We start from the raw sequence: 26,620 nt of genomic DNA on the forward strand, positions 1-26,620 counted from the left end.
TAAAGTGACACGTGCAATAAACACATGCATTGTGACATGTAAATAATGCTCTGTTGCTGTATGTACAATATAATAACATGATTTTTAAAGTTTGGCTAAATAGATCTAAAAAGGAAACTAAATCATAATAACAAAATAATCAGGGGTTAGATTCAAATTATTCACAAATTTAACTAAGGACTAAATTAAAATAAAATGAAAATTAGACATATAAATCGAATTATAACAAGGATTAAAAAAATAACTATGAAGGAGATAAACCTAAATAACCCGAAAATTATAAATACAATCTAAATTTGGAAAAACGTCAAAATCAGGACAAACAACAAAAAGATAAAATTCTAAAATAGTCCTAAAGGTGACTAAAGTATAGATATACAGCTACAGTACAAGGGCACAAGAGAAAATTATCATAAAGTTTCGATGGCTAAATATTAATTTACCCAAAAGCTATGATATAAAACCTATTTTACACTAAACCTAGACTAAACCCAATTCACGTGTACACCTTGCCTCACACTTCACTCTTCTTCTTCAACCCTTCCCCCTCTCATTATCAAGCAAGCTACAGACCAGAAAAGAAGACCGACTGCCATTCCTCTTCCCTCTTCACTCTCCCTTACCCACGTTCGATCAAAATCTCAGCCACCATAACCGCCGGTCGGCCACCGTTTCACGACCACTCGTACCCAAACCACTATGAAAGAATCCTTAATCTAAAGAACCCAACACTTACGTTCTATGACAGCCCAAACGAGACCCCAACCGAAGCCAAACGGCCACCACGACCCTCTATCGCTCAAAAGGCCCAACAATGGAAGTAAATCTATCGACGAAGAAGTAAGGTAAAAAATTCATCATAGCTTTCATTTCAATGGACAAGTTTCGTTTCTAATATTTTCAAAATATACATTTTTTTAGATTACTCTTTCTAAGAAAATTTCCTAAATTACCCAAAGATACTAAGTTAACAATCTTCTACCTAAGGACGTAACCATGGCACTGGAAATGGCCCCAATTTCTAAGGTAAACATACTACTATTCCTTTACGCTTTTGACTTGGTTTCAATTCAAAACATAGGCACACACAATAACATTATAAAAGCGATAGAGAATGGAAACTAAAAATAAATACCTTTTTAATTCTATGTTACTTTGGTTCGCTAAAATAGGGAACTCCTCTGTTTCCTTTGATGAAAATATAGTACAATGTTCTTTCCTTTCACTCTTCACTGTAAAAATCAATAATGAAGGATTTGATTTTTCGTTCCTCCGTTCAATCTTCTCCTCTTTTCTCTTTTGTTTTCTGTGTGTAATTTCCTTTTTCTCGTTTTTTTGTCTGTGATGCTTGATAATTTTTCCCTCGGCTAATACCCCTATTGGCTCGTATCTCTCCTCTTTTTTCCCTTCTTTTTTTTGTGTGATCTGTGTAATCCCCTCGTTGCCAGTTTCCAGTGGTTAATTGTAACTTAAAAACTGACCATTACAGTTTCCTCATTACTCACGTATCCTTCCCACGACCGAACAATACTTCTCTCATTTTTTTGCTTGTTTCCCCCATAACCATTCTTGTTTTGCAGGACTTCACATTGATTGAAGTCTGGAATCAACTATGCTGTCTTGGGCTCCTACTGGTCCAAATTCGTATCGTGTACTGGATACGAAGCCTCCGATGAAGTCCTCGGACGAAATCGAGCATCTACAGCTGCCCCTCTTTGCTCATTGTCGTATAACGAGAATAGAGAAAAGATCAAAAGATGATCGTCATGAGAACTTCAAAAGATTAAACCACTCACTGTTACTTCAGGATAACTGAAACTTGAAAAATCTTCAAATGAAGGGTATGTTCCCTCTTGTTCATGGATTAAGAACTCAAACAATCTTCTAAAAATGGGTTTGCTCCCTATTGCTTCAGGGAGCAGAATTCGAATAATTTTCTGCTTACAGGTTCGCTCCCTCTTGCTTCAGGGAGTAGAACTCGAATAATCTTCTGCTTACGGGTTCGCTCCCTCTTGCTTCAGGGAGTAGAACTCGAACAATCTTCTACTTACGGGTTCGCTCCATCTTGCTTCAGGGAGTAGAACTCGAACAATCTTCTCCTACGGGTTCACTCCCTCTTGCTTCATGGAGTAGAACTCGAACAATCTTATGGTGTGATTTGCTTCACTATTCTTCCATGAAGGCTTAACTTCGAAGGTTAAACCTGAAAATCAAACGTTTCCACTCATTAATGTATGCTTGAAGATTTGAAAAACATTATACTCGAAAAATTTAGAATTTAAGAGAATCTTTGAGAATCTATTTCTCTTGCGGGAGCGTGTCGCGCAACAACTAGATATGAAAATCTTCCTGGACTCGACTTCCATTTAAACCTCTCTCTTTTTAGGACCTTGAATTGGTTAATGACTCCTCATGTGCATTTCCTTTTAATCAATTGATATGTTTCTTTTTACTCAAGAACCTTCACTTTCCTCCAAATCTGATGATATGATGGTTTGCTCCAACACTCTTCCGAGAAGGCTTAAAATGACCCGGAGGACTTATCATCTCGCTCGAAAGACTTACAAATAATCCGAAGGATTTCATCATCGTGCTCGAAAGACTTACTGATGAGTTTGCTTCACTACTCTTCGGTGAAGGCTTACAAATTACCCGAAGGATTTAATCATCATGCTCGAAAGACTTACTGATGGCCCAAAGGATTTCATCATCATGCTCGAAAGACTTACTGATGGATTTGCTTCACTACTCTTCGGTGAAGGCTTACAAATTACCCGAAGGATTTAATCATCATGCTCGAAAGACTTACTGATGGCCCGAAGGATTTCATTATCATGCTCGAAGACTTACTGATGGCACTTACTGATGGGTTTGCTTCACTACTCTTCTGTGAAGGCTTACAAATTACCCGAAAGATTTAATCATCATGCTTGAAAGACTTACTAATGACACTTACTGATGGGTTTGCTTCACTACTCTTCTATGAAGGCTTATAAATTACCTGAAAGACTTAATCATCATGCTCGAAAGCCTTACTGATGGCCTAAAGGACTTAGATTGTTTACTAGGTAAGAAATCTTTCTTATTTTTCAAAATCTCAAATTTCATATTTTAATGAGAAATATTTCTAATTTCACTTCATAAAACGACTTAATGGTCGATCCACGTGCCCCGCTTCAAAGCAATGTTTCTTGTGGATTGATCCCTGCGTTCCTCAGGTTCTATCTCTCTAAACATAATTCCCTGTATTTGATGTTTAACTTCTACCTTTCAATTGTCGGGATTTTAACATCCTGCATCTTCTCTTTTCACTGGAGGATCTGTCAAAACCATGTGTTTATGCATGAAACACGAATGCAATTAAATGTATTAGTGTAATGCTTTTTCTTTTATACAAATAATGATCTCATGAATGCATAAATGTCGATTCTATCTTTATTTGACTTCAAAGTGACGAACTCAATCTTCTTCTACTTGATCATTCCTCTCCGGGGTTTACTTTAGATACCCGTGCAACATCTCATAATTTTCAAATTGTATTTCTGAAGAGCTTTCTGATTTTCTTCTATCTTCTTGTTGTCTTCGTTTTCTATCTTCATTTCGGAGAAATCACTTTCTCTCTCAACTTCTTGCTATGATCAGAAATACCACTGTGTTGCCCATTTGCGTCATTGGCTCAATTATTCTTTCTGAGTTGTTCTCTCTAGACTCTGCCATTGATTGATGCTTGGTTGGTTTGCTTTACAAGGTAAGCTCTGCTCAAATTCACGGTCTGTCCCTGACACTTCAAGTTGTGAGGCTCATTCTCAATATCTTCTTGATCTGAATCTTGTCATCCCAACATGATTTGGGTTTCTGGTCATGCCCCAAAGTGGGTACTCTTGGATCTCTTTGTGCCCAACATATCATAACTTGAATGTTCTCATTCTCGTGTCACTACATAGCAGTGTTGTCAAGTAGTTTGAAGGCTTCTCTTCACATTGTCATAAACACTTAAGAAGTGCCTAATTTTTCTAACAAAATGTCTTGCATTTTATACAAGTTGTAATATGTGCCCCTTCTGAATAATGAGATCATCTTCTTCTTGATGGGTAATTGACAACGTCACAAGGAAATTTTATAAGTTTCATTCTTTATTCATTCTGTTCTCTTGGACCATCTACTTCAAGATCGTGGAATGCTTCATGTTCTGGCATTGCTTATTCCTTTTCTCCAATAGAGGCATAATGAGTCTCACAAGCTTCAAGGACCTTTCACACTTGAAACTGTCATGTTTGAAAATGTTTTTCCCTTTTCTTATTATAGGGATCAAAGAATGAAAGAATTTTATAAAACATTGCCCCTTAATTCAGGCTTACAATCAAATCAAATCATAAACATGAGTTCAAAGAATATCAAAAGAATCAATAACTATTTAATTTTTCAGAGTTATAACTCTTTGACAAGTCTCAAAATTGATGGGTTGGCTTGAGGTTGGCTTCCTATTTTTTAAGGTTTCGGCCAAAAACTTATATTTCTTTCTCAGTCCTTGCGAACATCACAACATGCCCCTCTTTCTGGCTTGGTATTTTAATCGGATACGAATAGAAAGAAGCAACTTGCATAATCAATTACTAGACTTTATAGAACACTTTTATTTCAGTTCTCTGAAATCTTCCATTTGTTCAAGCCTCGTAGACTCCTCTAACAAAGGCAGTGTAGAAATATCGGTCTAAAAATGAAATTCCTGAGTGCTCGTGTGATATTGACTATAACAGGTGTTCCTTAACTCCCTTAGTCCATCTTTACTGAAACTCCTTATTCATAAAATTGATTTAATTTGCCATTATATGGCTAGCTGAAATCAGCTTTATTATAATTTGCCTCTATCGGGCTAGCTGAAGGGTTCATCTCATCACAAAGTCTTTGACTTGAGAATCACAGTGGAGCATACACCAAATTTCCAAGTACCCGATCAAGGTCATGGTTTGAATATAATCTATTCATAAAGCCAGGGCTTTCGAGTTTCCTCTATAACCAATTGCTTTAGCGGAATATTCAGCTTTATTGTATACATATAATATAATCACCTTTATTAGGCTAGCTGAATTATGTCCATAAAGCCGGGGCGTTTAACCAATTGCTCTAGAGGGACAGCTCAAGCTTTATTGTATACATATAATATTGTAATTTGGGTATACGGGTCCAATTTCTTAAGCTTGTCAAGAATAACCTGTCATAGTCTAGGTGTTGTTGAAAGTCAGAAAATCTCATCATTAGAGTTCAATTTTCAAGCAACTGACCTAAACTAGATTCACCTACTCGACTATTCCATATGTAAGGATCGTAATCATCATTGAGCGTCATCAACAGAAGTGTAATCTAGTCGGTTTTGTAACATCATACCCAAAAGATGCCCCATGTTGTCCGCTCCTATACATACCTGAATACCAAACCTATTGTTCATCTCCTTATGATAGAAGAAGGCTATATCAATCCCTGCAATAGAAGGGTATGGTGTTCGATTGTATCTTCTGGAGATAAGGTAAAGGTCTTTGTTTTATCAGGTTTCAACCTTGTCATCTTGTCAAAGATTTATAACTCTAATCATTTACAGAGTTTTTAATTTAGTAGGTATTCAAAGAATTTCAAGTTGCAAATTCGATTCAATGCTCACCATCCTCAAAGTAACATGAATTTATTTAAACATCATTATAAAAAAACTGAGAAAGGATGAAAAACAAGTTCAAACATGATGTTGCAAATGAAATAAAGCTCCATAATGAATGAAATGATCTCTTCCTAATTAGGATGCCCCATTACCCATCTAATGTCGTGGTACTTAACTCAAACGGATGTTACATATTAATTCTATGATGCCCCACTCAAGTTCGTCATCCACTGTTCCACCAATTCCTCTGTTAATGTCCCAGTTGCCACAAGTATCTCTATCTCCTTTAATAGCGGCCTACAGTTTCCCGTAGAATGTCCCAATGCCCCCAAGTGGAAATCACAGACACTATCTTGATCATAGCTGCAGAAGGGTCTGGTTGCACTTTCACTGGCCTCGGTGTGAGGTATTGACCTTCAATCAAATGGGGATACAGATATGAGATAGGAGTTTGGAACACTTTCAAAGCATTTTTCGATCTTGGGACTTTCTTTGGACGCCTCGAGTAACCCGCTACCCCTTTTATTTTACGGCTTTGAGAGCTCTGGACGTAACATTCATTCATCTCATCAGTTTGTTCCTTTTGATCGTTGGGTTTTTAGAAGTGTCTTTCAAGTTTCCTTTGCTGATTGCAACCTCAATTAACTCTCCAGCTGTCATAAGATCCTTGAAGTTATTCGTCGACTTTCCCAACATTAACTCAAAGAAAGAGCTGGAAGAGAATCGTGAAACATATATGATATTTCTTCTTCTAACAAAGGAGGTTGAACTTGTACTGCCACTCCTCTCCATCTTAGGGCATATTCTTTAAAGCTCTCAGTATCTTTCATTCTTATCCTTTGAAGGTCATGACGTTTTGGGGCTAAGCCTTTAACATATTGATATTGTCCCAAAAAAGCATCAGCTAGGTTGACCCATGTCTTGATCTGTTCTTTGTTCAAACAATTATACCATACTATAGCTAGCCCAACAAGACTATCATGGAAGTAATGAATCAACATATTGTCATTATTTAGGTACCCTTCCATCTTTCTACAAAACATCTTCAGATGAATTATGGGACAACTAGTGCCATTATATTTCTCAAAATTAGGCACCCTAAATTTATGTGGGATGACCAAATTAGGGACCAAACTGAGTTCTCTAGCTTCTAACTCCTTGTGAGGGGCATTAACACTCTTCATATCTTCAATGGCTTTATTCAACCACCTGAATTTGTCTTCAAATTGACGAGGCTCATCCCTAGGTCTGAGTTAGATGCTCCAGGGTAGGTTATGATTCTCGTCGTAATAGTCTGATGAGGCTGATTTCCTTTATCCTCCATTTTCTCTTTACCAGCAACATGTGGTACTAGTACCTGGATCATTTGATTTGATACGCCTTGCAGAGAACCCGATGCTTGATTCCTCATATCTTGTGATTCCTTATGAGATTGCTCCATTGTTTCCATTTGTTTGTTCATGATGATGAGGAAGTAGTATGAATGAATGATCTTGTTATTACTGTCACATAACCTTCCATAAATTATTTCTGTGTTTTTATAATTAATGCATGTAAAATGCTTAAATAAATTCATGTAATGCAAATGCAAATGCCAAATGCAAATACAAAAGGTGTCATTCCAGAGTGACCATCTTAAAACAACTTTCATTGAACACAAAGGTCTCGGTACATCAAACAAACTTTACATATAACGGACAGCTTTCACTTCGAACTTTTCTATCTCTTTCAAAAGCCAATTTAATTTCCACTTATGCTCGGGGGTCGAGTTGTCAATCTGCTTCAATTCTCTTGCAAAGCCAGCTAAATTAACCCATTTATGAGCCACATTGCTTGCTTGGGTCATAGCTTCTTTCATGACGTTGTCTCTTTTCTCTATCCTGAGTGCCGATTCTCGAAGCTGTAGACACTGCTGTTGAATCTTCCTTGTAAGAAAGTCATTTTGGTTATGAAGCTCTTGTATAAGATCACTACAATCATCCACAATCTTCATCAACTTCTCATTCTTAGCTCTAACGACTTCTAGCTCAACGTCATTCTCTCGCTTGTGGCGTTGATATGAGATTTCCATATTGGCAATGATCTGTTCAACGTTTGAATTTCGGCCTGATATCTTCCCAAATTATCAATAGCTATATTGCATCTTTTTTCTTTAATTTGTAAATCATGAGAAAACTTCTCAACTTGACCTTCGTGCATCTTGCAATTCTTTCCCAACTGTTCAACATCATTTTTAAGTTTAGTGACCCCTATTATCCATTCCTCTGGGAGATTTCCTATACCAACAAATTTAAAAGTTTGACTGATCCTTCGAAAATCATCTCGCATGGCTTCCATCTCTCTGCTCAATTTATTATTTTCACTTCTTAAATGACGAATCAGAGCTTCGTATTTTGGCAAACAATTTTCTTTATGGATGTCCTCACTGATACTCTTACCCTTGGTCAATTTTGGTTCAAACTCAACAGGATAATTTGTTTTCAAACTGGGTTGTCTTTTCAATTCAAACTCCAATACTCCATGATCTAGAAGAAGTTGGACTCGACATTTGAAGGTGGAACAATTCTCAATAGAATATCCTTTAATCCCAGCATGATATTCACAACGAACGTGGACGTCATACCAACTTGGATATGGAGGTTGCAAAGGTTTCACATAATGCGGTTCCACTTCTCGGGATTCTAACAGTTCATCATACAATTCCTTATATGATATTGGGATGGAATCACAACGAGATCCACCTCTCAACTTGGTTGAATTGGAGTTTTCAGTTTTATTTCCCCTGATGTTGGGAATAGACTTTCAAACACCAACGAGTTTGGACTGCATGTCTTCTTTTCATCCTTCTGAACTTCTATAGTTGCCACTATTTCCTTGGCATTTCCAAACAACTTGTTAATACGAATAATGATTGTGCGTTGTTTCTCATTTTGGCTAGAATCAGCAGGTTCTAAAGTAGTCCCTTGCGTATCTGACACCTCAAGATTGTTTTCATTGAGTTCTTTCTTTTCTTTGGTAGAAGTCTCTCTTCCTTTGGACAAAACATCTATTCTATCCATCATCTTGGACATTTGCTCTTTTATCTCTCTTATCTCATTGTGCTCTTTGTCAGACATATGATCTTTATGCGCGCAACTCTCCACTATTTTCGAAGCTTTCTCAAGATGCCATTTCTTGACTGTGTTATAGTCTGTTTGATCACGAAACCCCTTGTCCGTCATGAAAACCTTTTACTATAATGACCACTCACAAATCAACACCTTTTGAATATGTCATGATCATGCAATGCGGACAAAGAGAAAAAACAACATAGAAACAAGTTAGTACAAATGAGATAACAAAATGACAAAAAGAAACAATAACGAAATAAATAAATTAATGCTCATAAGAATGCAAATGCAAATGCACAAGGTTTTAATTCCAAAAGTGACCACCATAGAACAACCTTCATTTAGACAACAAGAATTCAGTACACCATGTAGTCAAAATATAAATGTGATTCTTCATTTCTTTATTTCCTTAAGCTGTACTCTTCATGGAATCTAATATTGCGCCCAAAGTTGTCGGCGTACTTTATCACCTTTAATGACACCAGATTTCTTTAAATTGAATAATGAGGTCTTTATTTTTACTTTCAATACGAAGTGATCTTCATGTCTTTGTGAAGGGTCTTCTTGTCCTTGGTATAATTGTATCTATCTTCTGAGAATATCTTGGCCTTCACTCTTTTAAAGGAAGTCTTCAATCAGCTTCAGATTTCTTCATTCATCGGATGTCCTTCTTCATGGATCATCTGAATATCTTTGAACCTCCTGATTTTGACTACATGGTTAAGAATTTCTTGTTTCAGTATGACCAACCTTCTTATTAGTCAATCACTTGTGAATTAACACCTTGTGATGACATGAAGATGCGAATGCAATAAAATCAAAATAAAATAGACATAGAAAAAAAATGGGTTAGTACACATAATATCAACAACAAGATAATAAATATCATAATCATTAAATAAAACCTACCCTTACATGTTGGCTACCCAATCATGTTTTAATAGATCCTACCCAACATGATATCTACCCCCATGCTTTGTTTGAACATTAAAACCCTAACCGCATAATATCTAATTCACATGCTTGCTTGACAAATAAACCTAACCGCATGATTTCTAGTTCGCATGCATTTATTCGAAAAGTGAAAATAAATGACTCAAAAAGCTTTTCCTTGTGTACCCTTCTCACGGGACTCTTAAGGTTCAGGTTAGGCTCGACCTAAGTTTGGGCTCTATGTTCACTATATGCTGGATTCGGTTCTAAAGTAATAGGTTCTCGAATTGTCCTTGCTGGTGCCCCCTTAGGCTGCCGAACCCTCAATCCTGGCCCATCACAGGCTTTAGGGGATCGAGTTCAATTTCGAGGGAACACACCTCCTTATGTCCATGCGGAGGTGATTACCATCACGAGGACCATAAGGCGTGAGCTCCAGGAGTGATCCACTATCCCATGCGGAGGTGAAAACCATACGAGGGCATAATCTCTCACTCCTACTTAATTAGGACGGAGCAGAGTTTTAGCTCATGTCATGAAAATGCAGCTATGCAGTGTGTGAGGAAAAGCAAAAAACACACAATAAAAACACTCAAAATCAATTCCCAAAACACACAATTATTCTGAAACCATTATCAAACATATCAGTACAACTATTTAATGGTTAATCAAATTAAATTAAAGAAATCAAAATACAAACAAAACTTATTAAAAACAAAGCAAGGGATCAAAAACCAAATTAAAACGAATTTATAATTTCCAATTGCAAAGACAATTAATTAATCGACTATCAGCCTGACTCTCTAAAAAAAAAGTCCCCAGCGGAGTCGCCAAGCTGTCTAAACGATTTTTCCTTAAAAGGTGAGATTTTGAAAACCACATTAATTCTTAATTATCCTCTTTTTAATTTAAAAACAAAATGTGATTTAAAAGACCTCTCGTTTCAAAAAATTTTGGATTTCTTTTACGATCGAAAAATACGGTTCGAAGAGTCGCCACCAATCTTTGATTAGGGTGTGATTGGGCACCCAAAAAAAACTGTCATTTTAAATAAACATTAATTTTAATTAAAACAATAAATTGAGGTTTGCGTTACCAAAAAATGAGTTCGGGAGTCGGTTACGTGTGGGGAAGGATTAGCATCCCCCACAACGCCCTAAATTGGTACCTAGTCGATTAATTAACGTCTTTGCAATGAACTTTACAAATTTGAACTTAATTTGGCTTTTGATCCCATAAAAAAGATGTAAATTAAAAAAAACATTCAAAAGCACTCAAATAAATTAAATTAAAATTACCAAGTCGTTTTAGAAAGATAAAGAATGTTCGATTATTTACAAATATCGAGACCAGATCTTAAAAGCTATAACAACCTTTTCTCGATAAATTTAAATAAACGAATATTTCATTTTCTTTCGTTCCCAAATTTTAGGTGACTAATCAATTTTTTTATTTCACTTTCGGGATACACTTTTAATTTAAAATCGTCAAAACGACCCTCTAATCAGTTAAGACAAGCCACTCAGGACAATTTTAAATTAAAAGTGTATTACCCTTAATCCAATTATATAATATGTCGAGTTATGCACATGAGGTTACCATGCGAATAGTGCGAAATGATGTATTTACAGATAATTACAAATGGCTATATACAAGCAGTCCATGGCAACTGACAACATTAGAATGTAATCTAGAAAGATAAACCCACTAATAATTTTAAAAGCAATAAGAATTAACCATCATCAATACTAAATTCTAAAATAATTGAAGAACAACAGTTTAAATCATCATTGAAGCACGTGCATATATGTATTATAGCATTAAATGACTACTTTCAAAGCACATGCGCCCACGTTTTTTATAATAAGATAGTTTTCTATATTAAATAATATGCATAAGTTATCAAAAATGTATACATAATATATAATATAAAGTGACACGTGCAATAAACACATGCATTGTGACATGTAAATAATGCTCTGTTGCTGTATGTACAATATAATAACATGATTTTTAAAGTTTGGCTAAATAGATCTAAAAAGGAAACTAAATCAGAATAATAAAATAATCAGGGGTTAGATTCAAATTATTCACAAATTTAACTAAGGACTAAATTAAAATAAAATGAAAATTAGACATATAAATCGAATTATAACAAGGATTAAAAAAAATAACTATGAAGGAGATAAACCTAAATAACCCGAAAATTATAACTACAATCTAAATTTGGGAAAACGTCAAAATCAGGACAAACAACAAAAAGATAAAATTCTAAAATAGTCCTAAAGGTGACTAAAGTATATATATAGCTACAGTACAAGGGCACAAGAGAAACTTATCATAAAGTTTCGATGGCTAAATATTAATTTACCCAAAAGCTATGATATAAAACCTATTTTACACTAAACCTAGACTAAACCCAATTCACGTGTACACCTTGCCTCACACTTCACTCTTCTTCTTCAACCCTTCCCCCTCTCATTATCAAGCAAGCTACAGACCAGAAAAGGAGACCGACTGCCATTCCTCTTCCCTCTTCACTCTCCCTTACCCACGTTCGATCAAAATCTCAGCCACCATAACCGCCGATCGGCCACCGTTTCACGGCCGCTCGTACCCAAACCACCACGAAAGAATCCTTAATCTAAAGAACCCAACACTTACGTTCTATGACAGCCCGAACGAGACCCCAACCGAAGCAAAACGGCCACCACGACCCTCTATCGCTCAAAAGCCCCAACAATGGAAGTAAATCTATCGACGAAGAAGTAAGGTAAAAAATTCATCATAGCTTTCATTTCAATGGACAAGTTTCGTTTCTAATATTTTCAAAATATACATTTTTTAGATTACTCTTTCTAACAAAATTTCCTAAATCACACAAAGATACTAAGTTAACAATCTTCTACCTAAGGACGTAACCATGTCACTGGAAATGGCCCCAATTTCTAAGGTAAACATACTACTATTCCTTTACGCTTTTGACTTGGTTTCAATTCAAAACATAGGCACACACAATAACATTATAAAAGCGATAGAGAATGGAAACTAAAAATAAATACCTTTTTAATTCTATGTTACTTTGGTTCGCTAAAATAGGGAACTCCTCTGTTTCCTTTGATGAAAATATAGTACAATGTTCTTTTCTTTCGCTCTTCACTGTAAAAATCAATAATGGAGGATTTGATTTTTCGTTCCTCCGTTCAATCTTCTCCTCTTTTCTCTTTTGTTTTCTGTGTGTAATTTCCTTTTTCTCGTTTTTTTGTCTGTGATGCTTGATAATTTTTCCCTCGGCTAATACCCCTATTGGCTCGTATCTCTCCTCTTTTTTCCCTTTTTTTTTTCTGTGATCTGTTAAATCCCCTCGTTGCCAGTTTCCAGTGGTTAATTGTAACTTAAAAACTAACCATTACAGTTTCCTCATTACTCACGTATCCTTCCCACGACCGAACAATACTTCTCTCATTTTTCTGCTTGTTTCCCCCATAACCGTTCTTGTTTTACAGGACTTCACATTGACTGAAGTCTAGAATCAACTATGCTATCTTGGGCTGATTTGGGCTCCTACTGGTCCAAATTCGTATCGTGTACTGGATACGAAGCCTCCGATGAAGTCCTCGGACGAAATCGAGCATCTACACCTTATTTTCATTCATGGATGGGTTTTTGGGTTACAATCAAATAGAGATGCATCCAGATGATATGGAAAAGACTACGTTTGTCACCATGTGAGGAACATTTTGTTACAAGGTGATGCCATTTGGGCTAAAGAATGCGGGGGCAATATACCAAAAAGCCATGGTAACATTGTTCCACGACATGATGCATAAGAAAATAGAGGTCTACGTCGATGATAATATTGTCAAGGCTAAAACGGAGGAAGAACACATTGAAAATCTGAGGAAACTCTTCCAAAGATTTTGGAAATCCCAGTTAAAACTTAATCTAAGAAAGTGTACATTCGGGGTAATGTCTGGGAAACTCCTGGGGTTTGTAGTGAGCAAAAATGTATCGAGGAGATCCAGACAAAGTTAAGGCTATTCAAGATTTACCACCCCGTGAACACAAAAAGAAGTTCGGGGGTTCCTGGGAAGATTAAATTACATCGCCCGATTTATTTCACAATTAACTAAGAAGTGCGATCCCATTTTTTGCCTTTTTCGTAAAAATAACCCAGGGGTATGGAATGATGATTGCCAAGGAGCCTTCGAGGCAATAAAAGGATACTTTTCAAAAGCTCCAGTCTTAATGCCTCCAATACCAGGCAAATTTTGAGAATTCGATGGGGTGTGTATTAGGGCAGCATGACCAAACCGAGAAAAGTGAAAGAACAATCTACTACCTCATCCAAAAGTTCACTGATTGCGAGACAATATACTCACCAATAGAAAAGTTATGTTGTGCTTTAGTTTGGACTACCCAAAGACTCAGATAGTACATGTTGTACACACTACTTGGTAGATCTCTAGACTTGACCCTTTGAAATATTTAATGGGGGTACCCGCTTTGTCTGAAAGATTGGCTCGTTGGATAATTTTATTATCTGAATTTGATATTCAGTATGTAAGTCAAAAAGCAGTTAAAGGTAGTGTTGTGGCTGATTTCATCGCTAGTAGGGATTTTGAAGAATATGAACCCCTAGACTTCGATTTTCCGGATGAAAATTTGATTACTATCACAATTGAAGAGACAATTTCTTCTACTGATGAGTATTGGAAGATGGCTTTCGATGGTGCATCGAATGCCTTGGGGTACGGGATTGGAGCAATTCTGGTCTCACCTAGTGGAGAACACTATCCTTTCACCAGCAGATTGAATTTTGATTGCACAAATAATATGACCGAATATGAAGCATGTATTATGGGTCTTAGAGCTGCCATTGAGCGTAAAGTAAAAGCACTCAAAGTGTATGGGGATTCATCTGGTAATTTATCAACTTAGAGGTGAATGAGAAACAAAAGATACCAAGTTGGTGGAATACCGTAAGTTGATCTTAGAGCTTATCCCAGAGTTTGAGGAAGTGACATTTCATTATCTCCCCATAGAGGAAAATCAGATGGCAGATGCTCTGGCCACTTTAGCAGCAGCTTAAAAAGTCAATGAGCATTCGAGCATGGTGTCTATTACAATGCAAGCCTATGAATATCCAACCCATTGTTATAGCATAGAAGAGGATGAGAATCCATGGTATCACGACATCCTAAAATACATTAAATATCAAACTTACCCCGTGCAGGCAACTGAGAATGACAGAAGAACTATTCAGAGGTTGGCAGGAGGATATGTGCTTGATGGCGAGATCTTGTACAATAAAAATCATGATCAGGTCTTGTTACGATGTGTAGATACCAAAGAAGCTAGAATGATTATTGAAGAAGTGCATGAGGGATTATGTGGTACCCATTCTAATGGTCATACAATGGCTAAACAAAAAATGAGATTTGGGTATTATTGGTTGACCCTTGAAACCGATTGTATCAATTATGCCAGAAAATGTCATAAATGCCAGATTTACGGGGATAAGCTCCACACTCCTCCACATCCATTACACGTGATGACTGCTCTGTGGACATTCTGTATGTGGGGTATGGATGTTATCGGGAAAATTACACCTAAAGCTTCTAATGGCCATCACTTCATATTGGTGGCAATGACTACTTCACTAAGTGGGTAGAAGCTGCTTCTTATGCAAATGTTACTTAGTCAACAGTTTGCAAATTCTTGAAAAGAGAAATTATCTGTCGATATGGGTTGCCAGAAAGGATTATTACTGAAAACGCCTTGAATTTAAACAACAAGATGATGGGTCGGTATGTAAACAGTTCCAGATAAAACATCATAATTCCACCACTTATCGCCCAAAGATGAATAGAGCGGAAGAGGCAGCTAATAAGAACATTAAGAGGCTCATACAGAAAATGACTGAAACTTATGGACATTGGCATGAGAAGTTACCATTTGCTCTATTTGCTTATCAAACTTCAGTAAGGACGTCAACTGGAGCAAGTCCGTTCTCCTTAGCCTATAGGATGGATGTTGTATTACCCATCGAATTTGAGATTCTGTCACTTAGGGTTCTATCAGAGGTTAAGCTAGTTGAAGCAAAATGGATGCAAGCTAGATATGACCAGCTGAATTGATTGAGGAAAAAAGATTAAAAGCTATTGTCATGGGCAAATGTATCAGAAACGTATGATAAGGGCACATAAAAAAAGGTCCACCCACGAGAATTTCAAGAGGAGATCTGGTACTAAGAAAGATTTTGCCAATTTAAAAAGATTTTCGAGGTAAATGGATGCCCAATTAGGAAGGATCTTATGTGGTAAAGAAAGCCTTTTCTGGTGGAGTTTTGATTCTCACTGAGATTGATGGACCAGAATTACCTAACCCTGTGAATGCTGATGCAGTCAAGAAATATTTTTCTTGAAGAAAAGAAAAGAAAAATAAAATAAAAAATATAAGAAAAATAAAAAGGAGGGTTCAAGATGAAAACTCGTAAAGGACGTATTAAAACCAAGGGAGGCCTCAAGTTGAAAACCCGTAAAGGGCGGCTTGAGAATTGTATAAATTCAGAATTCGTGCATGGTGGAGATTCTGAATTAATGATGGTCAGGGTTAGGACTGGAAATGAAAAGACTTGGATGACCTGAAATTAAGGGTATCCAACATTAAGGGAATCTAGTAGTACAAAGGAGATTTCACACCCTTGCGCATTGTCATCATCCTTAAATTCCTTTTGATAAAAGTTACACTCGAGCTGTTCTGGGGTGTGCTAGTTCAAAAGCATTCGCACTATTGATAACAGAAGACATTTACTTGGGTGTCTTTTGATTGTTCCAGTTAAAAGTTTGCCATGTAATTGCAAAAAAAAATCTTTTTTATAAATAAATGATTTCTCCGTGTTAAAATCATGTTGAAAGCATCCTAATTAACCCTGAAAACATGTAAATTAATTCGGGAAACATAAGCTTGTTGTGCATTATTGTATAATTTTTTTTTGAAAAGGCAGGTATTCTAAAGCTAAAATTTATGTTAGCCTGAGGCTTATGCAATGCGGGGCAGTGAAAAGTTAAAGCCTTGGGATACACATAAAAGTTCAACAACATGGAATAATTCAAGAGATTGTCTCTAGTCAAATAACTAGCCATGCTTGGGCTCAAAGGTTAAAAAGAACCAAAGAGTATCCAATTCAAAATGGTTAATCAGGATGAATTGCGGTCGGCTTTTTCGTGCCCCAAATTTGATTGAAGTACAAGGCCATCAAGAGAGAAAATTCGCATCAGACAATAAAATACTTTTAAAGTAATCATTGCATACATGATAGGCATAAATAGGATCATGACATGAAAACGCATGATAATGATAGATATGCCAAGTTCTTACAGGAAGGATTCAACATAAAAACAAATGTTTCAAATTTTCATAAGTGTTTGTGACAAGAAGAGCTCCCACAAGAGAAACCTTTCCAAAGATACTACCCTGAGACTTACAGGTATGATGTTTTCAAATCTTCAAACACAATTTAACTAACTTAATGCTTAATTTTCAGATTTGTCAATCTTAAAGACAAGTGGAACAAGTCTGCCACCATTCAGTGGATCAAACTCCTCTAAGATCTGATATTCCCTTAAGAGTAAGCGAAACAAGTCTCTCTTTCCCAAGATTTAATATTATCTTCAGAATAAGTGAAACAAGTATGCCCTGATTTAGTGGATCAAAATCCTCTAAGATTTGATATTCCCTTCAGAGTAAGCGGAACATGTCTCTCTTTCCCAAGATTTGATATTCCCTTCAGAGTAAGTGGAACAAGTCTGCCCTGATTTAGTGGATCAAACTCCTTCAAGATCTGATATTCCCTTCAGAGTAAGCGGAACATGTCTCTCTTTCCCAAGATTTGATATTCCCTTCAGAATAAGTGGAACAAGTCTGCCCTGATTCAGTGGATCAAACTCCTCTAAGATATGATATTCTATTTAGAGTAAGCGGAATAAGTCTCTCTTTCCCAAGATTTGATATTCCCTTCAGAGTAAGTGGAACAAGTCTACCCTGATTCATTGGATCAAACTCCTCTAAGATCTGATATTCCCTTCAGAGTAAGCGAAACAGATCTCTCTTTCCCAAGATTTGATATTCCCTTAAGAGTAAGTGGAACAAGTCTTCCCCCATTCAGTGGATCAAACTCCTCTAAGATCTGATATTCCCTTTAGAGTAAACGAAACAGGTCTTTTTTTTCAAGATTTGATATTCCCTTCAGAGTAAGTGGAACAAGTCTACCCTGATTTATTGGATCAAACTCCTCTAAGATCTGATATTCCCTTCAGAGTAAGCAAAACAGATATCTTTTTCCCAAGATTTGATATTCCCTTTAGAGTAAGTGGAACAAGTCTTCCCCCATTCAGTGGATCAAACTCCTCTAAGATCTGATATTCCCTTTAGAGTAAACGAAACAGGTCTTTTTTTCAAGATTTGATATTCTCTTCAGAGTAAGTGGAACAAGTCTGCCTCAATTCAATTTTCCCTTAAGAATAGTAGAATGAGTCACCTCTTCTTCCAGACCTGATATTTCCTTTAGAAGAAGTGGAACAAATCCCTTTCAACCCCAGATCTGATATTCCTTGAGTAATAACAGAATAGATTCCTTAATGATATTTCAAACCTTGAGGTTGACTGGAAGAAAAACGTTTTGTCTCTTTATCTTTGCTCTATTCTTGTTAACACAATAATGAACAAAGAGGGGCAACTGTCGGCACTCGTTTTTCCGTCATTATTTATATTATTATAATTATAATTATATTAATATATTATTATTAATAATATCAAAAATAATAATTTATAATTAAAATTTTATTTTACAAATTTACAATAATAGGCTTGGTGAGCCCAAAACCAAACCCAAATTACAAGTTATACCCGAAGCCCAACTGAGTTAGCCCAATTAGATTAGGGTTTCTTATGTTCCATCAACCGCCAACAACTCTTGGTCGTTGGATCTGGGAGAGATCCAATGGCCCAGATTGATTCCTGCTAGGGTTTCCGGAACAACCACCACCACTTGGACCACTCATGCCACCGCCGCTTGGACCACTCAACAGCCACCACCGCTTGGAACACTCAACAACCACTACCGCTTGGACCACTCAACAGCCACCACTGCTGCCAACAACTCCCATACCACTGCAACTAATCATAGTTGGCCATACTATGCGTGAATCATCACCAAACACAAAAAATAATAATAAATAAAATAGATTACTATTTTTAGACTTGTAAAAAATGGGTATAAAATCCTGTTGAAACATTGTAATGGGGGGAGTTCGACCCATTCGAATTTTCCAGAAACAGAATACAAAGCAATAAATCAGAAAGTTTTCAATAGCATTCGAAAGGTATCATCTTTATTTTATTTTTTTATTTTTCATACATATGTGCGAACTAAAAATAAAAACTTGTATTAATAAAACAAAAGCACAGTAAGCATTTCTTGTAAAAATAGAGAAAACCAGAAGTTTAAAGGAAGGAATTTACCTGAGTCATTGAATCTTCATCGGACGGTAGTCGGAGTGCATAAGAACCGAAGGGTCGGAGATCGTTTTGGGGCTTGTTTTATGTTTTTTAGGGTGTTTTAGCCTAAGATAAACACCTAGGGGGTTAGATCTATAAAAAAGGGACGATTTGGTTGATTTTAGGAATTTCGACCATCGTGTGCGGTGGCTGGAGCGGTGGCCTGATGGTGGTCGTCGTTGGCTCGTGGTGGCCAACGGTGGGCCGACCGACGTAAGTGGGGAGAGATTTCTCCCCTATCTCTCTCCTTTTTTAAATAATGGTGTTAAAATGAAAAAAAACCAAATAAATGATATATATGGATGAAATTAAGGGTAAAACTACAACATAAACCCCTTTAGGTTTACGCGTGTTTTACAAAACAGTCACCTATAGGGAACGAATTCAAAATTTAGCCATTTTCGCATTGCCTTAATGTATTTGGGTAAAATAATAGTTTTTGTCCCCGATACTTTAACGCGTTTTGCATTTTAATCCCTAAAGGGACTGTTTCTAAAATATACCCTTTTTATGCCTATATTTATTTTTAGAGAAATTCTCTGTATAGCCCCTAAGTATTATATATGTTGTGTCTAAGATATGTATTAAGGTTGAAAGGTATGTAATATTGTTACGTATTATGTATTATATTTAATATGTGTAAGTTATATACGTTAAATTCTTTAAATATATAGATTCTTGTATGTACAATCTCATAAATATATTAGTAAAATAAATACGACAATATTTATTAAATATATTTAATTTTAATTTTCCTTTTCTTTTTCAAATTTTATATATATTCATTAGATTTGGCAAGTATCTTTATTTTGTAAATACTTTCTCAAAATATGCATGTTATATTATTAATTCATGAATAACCATTATTAATATTAAATATTTTATTTTGAAAATAAACTAAATTACTCACGTTTCATCCCTCTTTAAATTTGATCTGTTTATTAATATATTACCTTATATTTTGATTGTATTTATATATATATTACACATAAACATGCCATACTTGTGTTTATATTATTATTTTTCAACGCATACTAATCAACATTTTAGTTATGGTGTACTATATTATGTGTTATGTTTTGTATATAAAATACGTATGGTTTGTATTTTAAATGATGTATATGTTTTATCTTTTAATATTTATAACGTAGGTGAATGTGTCATTAGATTAAGTTTAGTTGCTTGACATCATTTTTTTGGGGGTAAAATATATAATATCCTCATAAGCATCACTTTACTCGAATCAAAATAATTTGATTAAGGGTAATATTCGATCGTTTTAATATTTTCGTAAAGTAACTGTCTTAACGTATAAGAAAGTTACTTTCGATAATTTTAAAACGAAAGTCTATCCCGTTAAATGACACCAAGTAAATTGAATCAATTTTTAAAATTCAAGGAATGAGAAAAAGATCGTATTCTTTTAATTAAATTCATCGAGAAAATACTGTTAGATCGAATCTATGGTCTCATCTCGTGATATTTAATTAATTGAATATCCTTATTCTCATTAAACATTGGTAAAATAAATAATTAATCAATTGTTTGATATGTTTATTTATTTATCTTTGGCATGTGTTTTCAAAGGGTTTTTAAAATAATAATGTTTGGTATGAAATAATTAAATATTATTGTTTTCAATCTTAACATTATTTTAGGTATTATTATTTAAATTTAGAATGGAATTCCAATATTTCTTTATTTCGATTGGAGTAAGAATCGATTGCTTCAAGGTATGATAGATTGATTCTTCTCAATAGGAAATAATTAAATATTTTTATCTTTCATCCAAAATTTCAAAGAACATTATTCTAGGGGATCTTAAATTAAGTTAAACTCGAACTTGTACATTTTATTGCAAAGACAATTAATTAATCGACTAGGTACCGATTTAGGGCGTTGTGGGGGTGTTAATCCTTCCCCACACGTAACCGACTCCCGAACTCAAAATTTGGTAACACAAACCACAAGTTTGTTTTTTTAATTAAAATTAATATTTTATTTAAATGAAAAATATATTTTTGGGTGCCCAATCACACCCTAATCAAATATTGGTGGTGACTCTGTGAACCACGTTTTTATCACAAATTTATCACACTAAAATCATTTTCGAAGCGGGACCATCCCTTTCCCCTTCGGGTAAAAGATCGTTTCGAAGCTTGGCGACTCTGCTGGGGACCACATATTTATCATAAATTTATCACACTAAAATCATTTTCGAAGTGGGACCACCCTTTCCCCTTCGGGTAAAAGATCGTTTCGATAATACTTTCTCTTTAAATCTTGCTGCGGCCAGATATATGATCCGACGTCTTTTGTCTCTGACCCCATTGTTCTATTAGAGTTGTTTCTTCAAGATTCTTCTATCAACTGAAGCATGAAGGGTTGGCTTTTCAAAGTAAGCTCTTCTTATCTCTATATTTTACCCCTGATACTCTGAGCATCGAGGTTTATTCTCAATACATTCTTGATTTGAATATTTTTATTCCAACATGTTTTGGGTCTTTGGTCATGCCCCAATGTGGGTACCTATGGAGTTCTTGAACATCATTATCAAAACTTCTTATTTTCAAACTTACTCAAACAAGTGATTAATACATCTAATACATGACTACCCTGAACATTTGTTAAAACTTGAGATACCATGAGATCTCAAAACAATACATGCCCTTTTCTTACTAAGACGCTCGTTTTCTTCTTGGTCAGTTATTGATGATGTCACTAAGAATGTGAAAAGTTTCATTCTTAAGTTTTCTGATATGTCAGACTTTATGGTTCCAAGGATCAAAGAATGTTTACACTGCGCTTGCATTTTATTTGAGCAGAATGAGCCTCACTAGTTTTAAGGATCTCTTATCATTCTTGAGAAATCAACTTGTTTATTTGCCCCAGATCAAAACATCTTGAAAAAAAGGTCTTTGATGGGGATCGAATAACAATCCTCATGATTCAGTTCATACAACTTCTCTTTTCATACACTCTTTTACAAATGAACACAAGTGTCAAGGTTTTGGATTATTTTGGATTCTCTGCAATTTAAAAGATTAGTTCAAAGTAATACCAAGAAATCTTTTGTTTTCTTTTGAACTATGTTGATCTACTTACAAGATGCTTGTAAATGAACAAAACTGGGGTTTGAAATGAGAAAATTAGAATTTTTACAGAGTTATGGCAATCATGGAAAGGATAAAAAATAAGAAATAAAGTCAGATGCCTCAAGCATCACAAGCATAAATGTTCCTGAGCCAATCAACTTGATATAATTTGGAGCACTGAGGTAAGCTTATGTTTAGAAGATCTCAAATGTTGCCAAAATGTATGTAGATGTAAATCTCCTCTCAAAATATCAGGCTCTTTAAATCAATCAACTGGAAACAACCTCGAAGTGTAGAGGTAAATTCTTTTCTAAAGGACTTCAAAAATTGCCAAAATGTTTATGGGCTTGAAACTCACCCCAAAGTACTAGAAACTTGAGAGGGTTTTACTTGTATGATGTCTAATATCAAAATACATTTGAGCCACCCTTTTAGGTTTTCAACTCAAATCCTTCATTTGGTTTCAAGACGACATTTGTGGATTCTCGTCTTTAACCCTCCTTTTAATTTTCTTTTTTTCTATTTTCTCTTTTCTCTTTTCTCTTTTCTCTTTTCTCTTTTCTTTTTTCTTTTTTCTCTTTTCTTTTTTCTTTTTTCTTTTTTTCTTTTTTTCTTTTTTTAGCAAAAGAGTAAAGGATAACCATTTTAACTGGTGAACAAGCCAAAAATAAGCTACTGGATAAGAGGGCTATGGCTAGTCAATAACCATTCAAAATATTAGCAAAACCCTAAAAAGGTCCAAAACATGTATACTTTGAAGACAACTTAAATAAGTCTTAAGTTGGCTAAATGCAAAAGCATATGCAAAATGATAGTTTAAAGGTGGTTTTTTCTCAACAAAAGAACATAGAGTTGTTCACGTTTTCATTCAATCTAGGAAGTTGAGGGATGACAATGGCTCTGAGAGTAGTAACACCATCATGACTCGACGATGTCTCAGAAGCATCCTCAAACTTCATAAATTATCCCAACTCCAAGCCGCCAAGTGGGCGTAGCAAATAAGAGCAATAATAGAGATGGAGGTGGTGCTCCTTTGATACACATAGGACAGAGAATTGACAAGTTCCTGTAGATCATCAGCTAAAAAGCCAACACTTCAGTCAGTCACATTTCCAGGTTGCACATTGTCCGGAGATCCCTGTTGGAAAAACTTGGTGTGATGGTTTTTCTGTGCAATAATCACCACAAACTTTGTGCCCCAGATCTCATTGAGGAACTTGCAAACCTCTATTACTTGATCCAATTCTTTGTTCAAAACCTGATTAAATTGAGACTCGCTGACCCTATCCCTGAATATGATTATTCGATCATACTTCATCTTCTTTGAACTTGTGTAGAAATCAAGGAGAGCTTCTCTAATGATACCTTCATCCTCTTTGCCAGACACTCGTTTGAATAGAGAATTTATCATTTCAAGCTTGGGTGACTGTGTCCGCAAAAATGCCCTGTAGAAAGAAATCAAAGGCTACTGTATGGAGCTGACCACCACAACAATTGATGAATATCAAACTGCCCAGGAGAGTCATGAGACACATCCATGCCAAGGATAATGGTTGGAACCTTAGAAATAAACTAGAATTGAAGGTGTTTTCTTAGTTGCTAACATCGAATTCCACCCTTCAAGCTTTGCATTGATTTTTTGAAGCAGATTTGTAAGGTACTGATCATTGAACCTAGTAGGTGACATGCACTGCGTAACTATGCCAAACTCCACAAGATTCTTCTTCTTACATGGACCATAAAAATCATAATTCTTCATATAAGGCAAAAGGTAGATAAGGAACTATGGAGCTTCAGGTAGTTTAGATTGGATATCCTCGAACATTTTCTCAACCCTTACAACAGAATAGCATCGTTTATCCTGATTCGGCTCTTGAAGCACATCGAATGGAGGGTCTATTCGAATTTATTTAATGTCTATACATCCAATTAGATCCCGAACAAGGATATTTATATCACATAATTCCGAGAAGTTAACAATAACCCATCGTTCAATTTTAGTTGGCTCCACTAGTTTATTGTTGTTAAAATTCCAATGCCCATTCTTTGGAATGAAATCTTCACCATTGTCCACTCTTAACTTTGGGGTTGTAGAAAATGACCTTAAACTTGGGTGAAATTAGAATTTATAGAAACACCATATGATCACAACATTGGTTTAGCGATATAATTGCTGGTTCGTAAAACATTTGACAACTCATTCATCCTTTCTTGTGGCTTTTTCATAGATTTTTCAATCAGGGAAGCTCTTTGCATGGTGTTCAGAGCTTTTGTATAGCATGTTGCAAGGATACCAAAGAGCAAAGCTCAATGGGAATATGAGTGGGATGCTTTGACTTACCAACATTAATGCATGGAAAATCACTAGAATAACATAATTGTATGTTACGATGGTTGATAATCATATATAGTATTCTCTATTATCTCTTCTTCATTTACTCATTCAAAAACTCGATTTCTTTATGATGATATAAGATCTATTCACATTCCTTTTGCACCAACCTCAATAATTTTCATAGATTTCTACTAAACATAGGCTGTTCAAAATTTATCTCGTGATTAAAGTTCAGAAACATTCATGTTGTTAATGATTAGGGCACATGTAAAAAAAATTAGAATGAATATATACATTCGGAAGAGTGATAGACATTGTATGGAATGAATGAAGTAATAAAAATGTGAAAAATGAAATAAAAGAATGTAATGAATGATAAAGAATATGAAAATGTATAAAATGATTTCCACTTGAGAAATGAAGGAAAACATCTTCGACTGCATAAAAAGTAGAATTAACATAGAATGCTTTCACAAAAGATTTATTAATGCTTGTGGGGGAAAAACATAAGAGTTAATTCCAAGTATTACTCTAAATTTCATCTAAAAACTACAAGGAGATCCTCTGTAGTCCACTTGTTCAGTTTTTTCAGGGAAACATGGTCATATTTTAGTGCAAATTTTCGAACCTCAGCATCTTCAAGCATCATTGTGATATGAAGCTCTTGATCCTTTAACTTTTCTTTTACATCAGTTGTTTCCACCAAATGTGGTCCAACATTAACTTTTCCAAATTGGAAAGTGTTCTTTATATGCCCAAAAAGATTGACCTTATTCTCTTCTTCTTTATTGTTTACTCTTTCTTCCCTGGTTGAAAATTGGACCTGAATTTGGATCCAAAATGATTTTCTTTGAGGATGACAACCTTAGCTGAGTTTTTGAGGAATAATTGATGCAGTGATTAGTAGATTATTTTTCAGACAGTCACCATATGCATCAATTTAGACATCTGCTCTCTTGTCTCATCCTGAAACTTATTTACTTGATCATTCATTCCTTGATGAGTTCTAACAAGATCTTATTAGAGTTTCTCAATTCTTTCAACACGTGCTAATATCTCATTCATGGCTCCTATCTTTTTCTAGGAAGACCAAGTTGACTCTAATTTGTTTTTTAGAAATTCTATCATGGAATACTCCACAAATTATTCCCAAATTTTCATTATTGAATATGTTTAGAAAGATTTGAAACAAACAAAATGCGAATACATACTGTAAAAAAATGCAAATATAAAAATGTAAAAGTGCGAATGCAAAAATGAAAATGCAAATACAATGAAGGTGTTGATTCCAAAGATGAATATCATAGAACAATTTTCATTAGAATTAAAAGTCTTCACATTACAAGATAGTCCATTTTACATACATGTTTTTTACTAGACACTGGGTCTCAAATGGGTAAATGCTTCATCTCGCAGCTTCGTCCTTGAAAATTATACCCCTCAAGCGCTCTATAACTTATCTCAGTTAATGCTCATACAGTGTTGAAGTCATGTGTCACTCCTTGGTGATTAGCGATGGAATAAAACTCTACTACTGAATTACTTCTCGGATCAATGGTTCATTTTCCCATTCTTGAATGTTGCATGATCTTCAAGGAAGTCTCCTTCTTGTACTATCTGAACTTTATTTAGCCCTCGGTGCATGTCTATGTACGCGACTACTTAATTGAAAATATTTTTCTCTTTGTAAAAATTTTCACTTAAATATCCCTTTATGAATCAACATTTTTGCATTATGTTATGACAATGAAAAGCAATGCAAAAGGATGAAAAATAACACAAAAATAAAAAATGAGTTAGTACATGTAAGATAATTGATACAAATAAAAGTGTTATTCAGAGATGAATATAACACCTACCCCATCATGGTATCTACCCGAGCATGCCTTTATTAAATAACAATCCTACCTAGACATGCTTTCTACCCGACATGCTT

At 35.3% G+C, this 26,620-nt stretch overlaps 1 pseudogene; it reads right to left on the minus strand.

Annotated features, from left to right (window-relative positions):
- Positions 1–23,182: 23,182 nt before the first annotated feature.
- On the minus strand, positions 23,183–24,141 carry LOC120177522 (annotated as a pseudogene).
- Positions 24,142–26,620: the final 2,479 nt, after the last annotated feature.

This window comes from Hibiscus syriacus, unplaced genomic scaffold (assembly GCF_006381635.1).
Source record: "Hibiscus syriacus cultivar Baekdansim isolate YM2019G1 unplaced genomic scaffold, ASM638163v2 tig00112289_pilon, whole genome shotgun sequence".
Lineage (NCBI taxonomy): Eukaryota > Viridiplantae > Streptophyta > Magnoliopsida > Malvales > Malvaceae > Hibiscus > Hibiscus syriacus.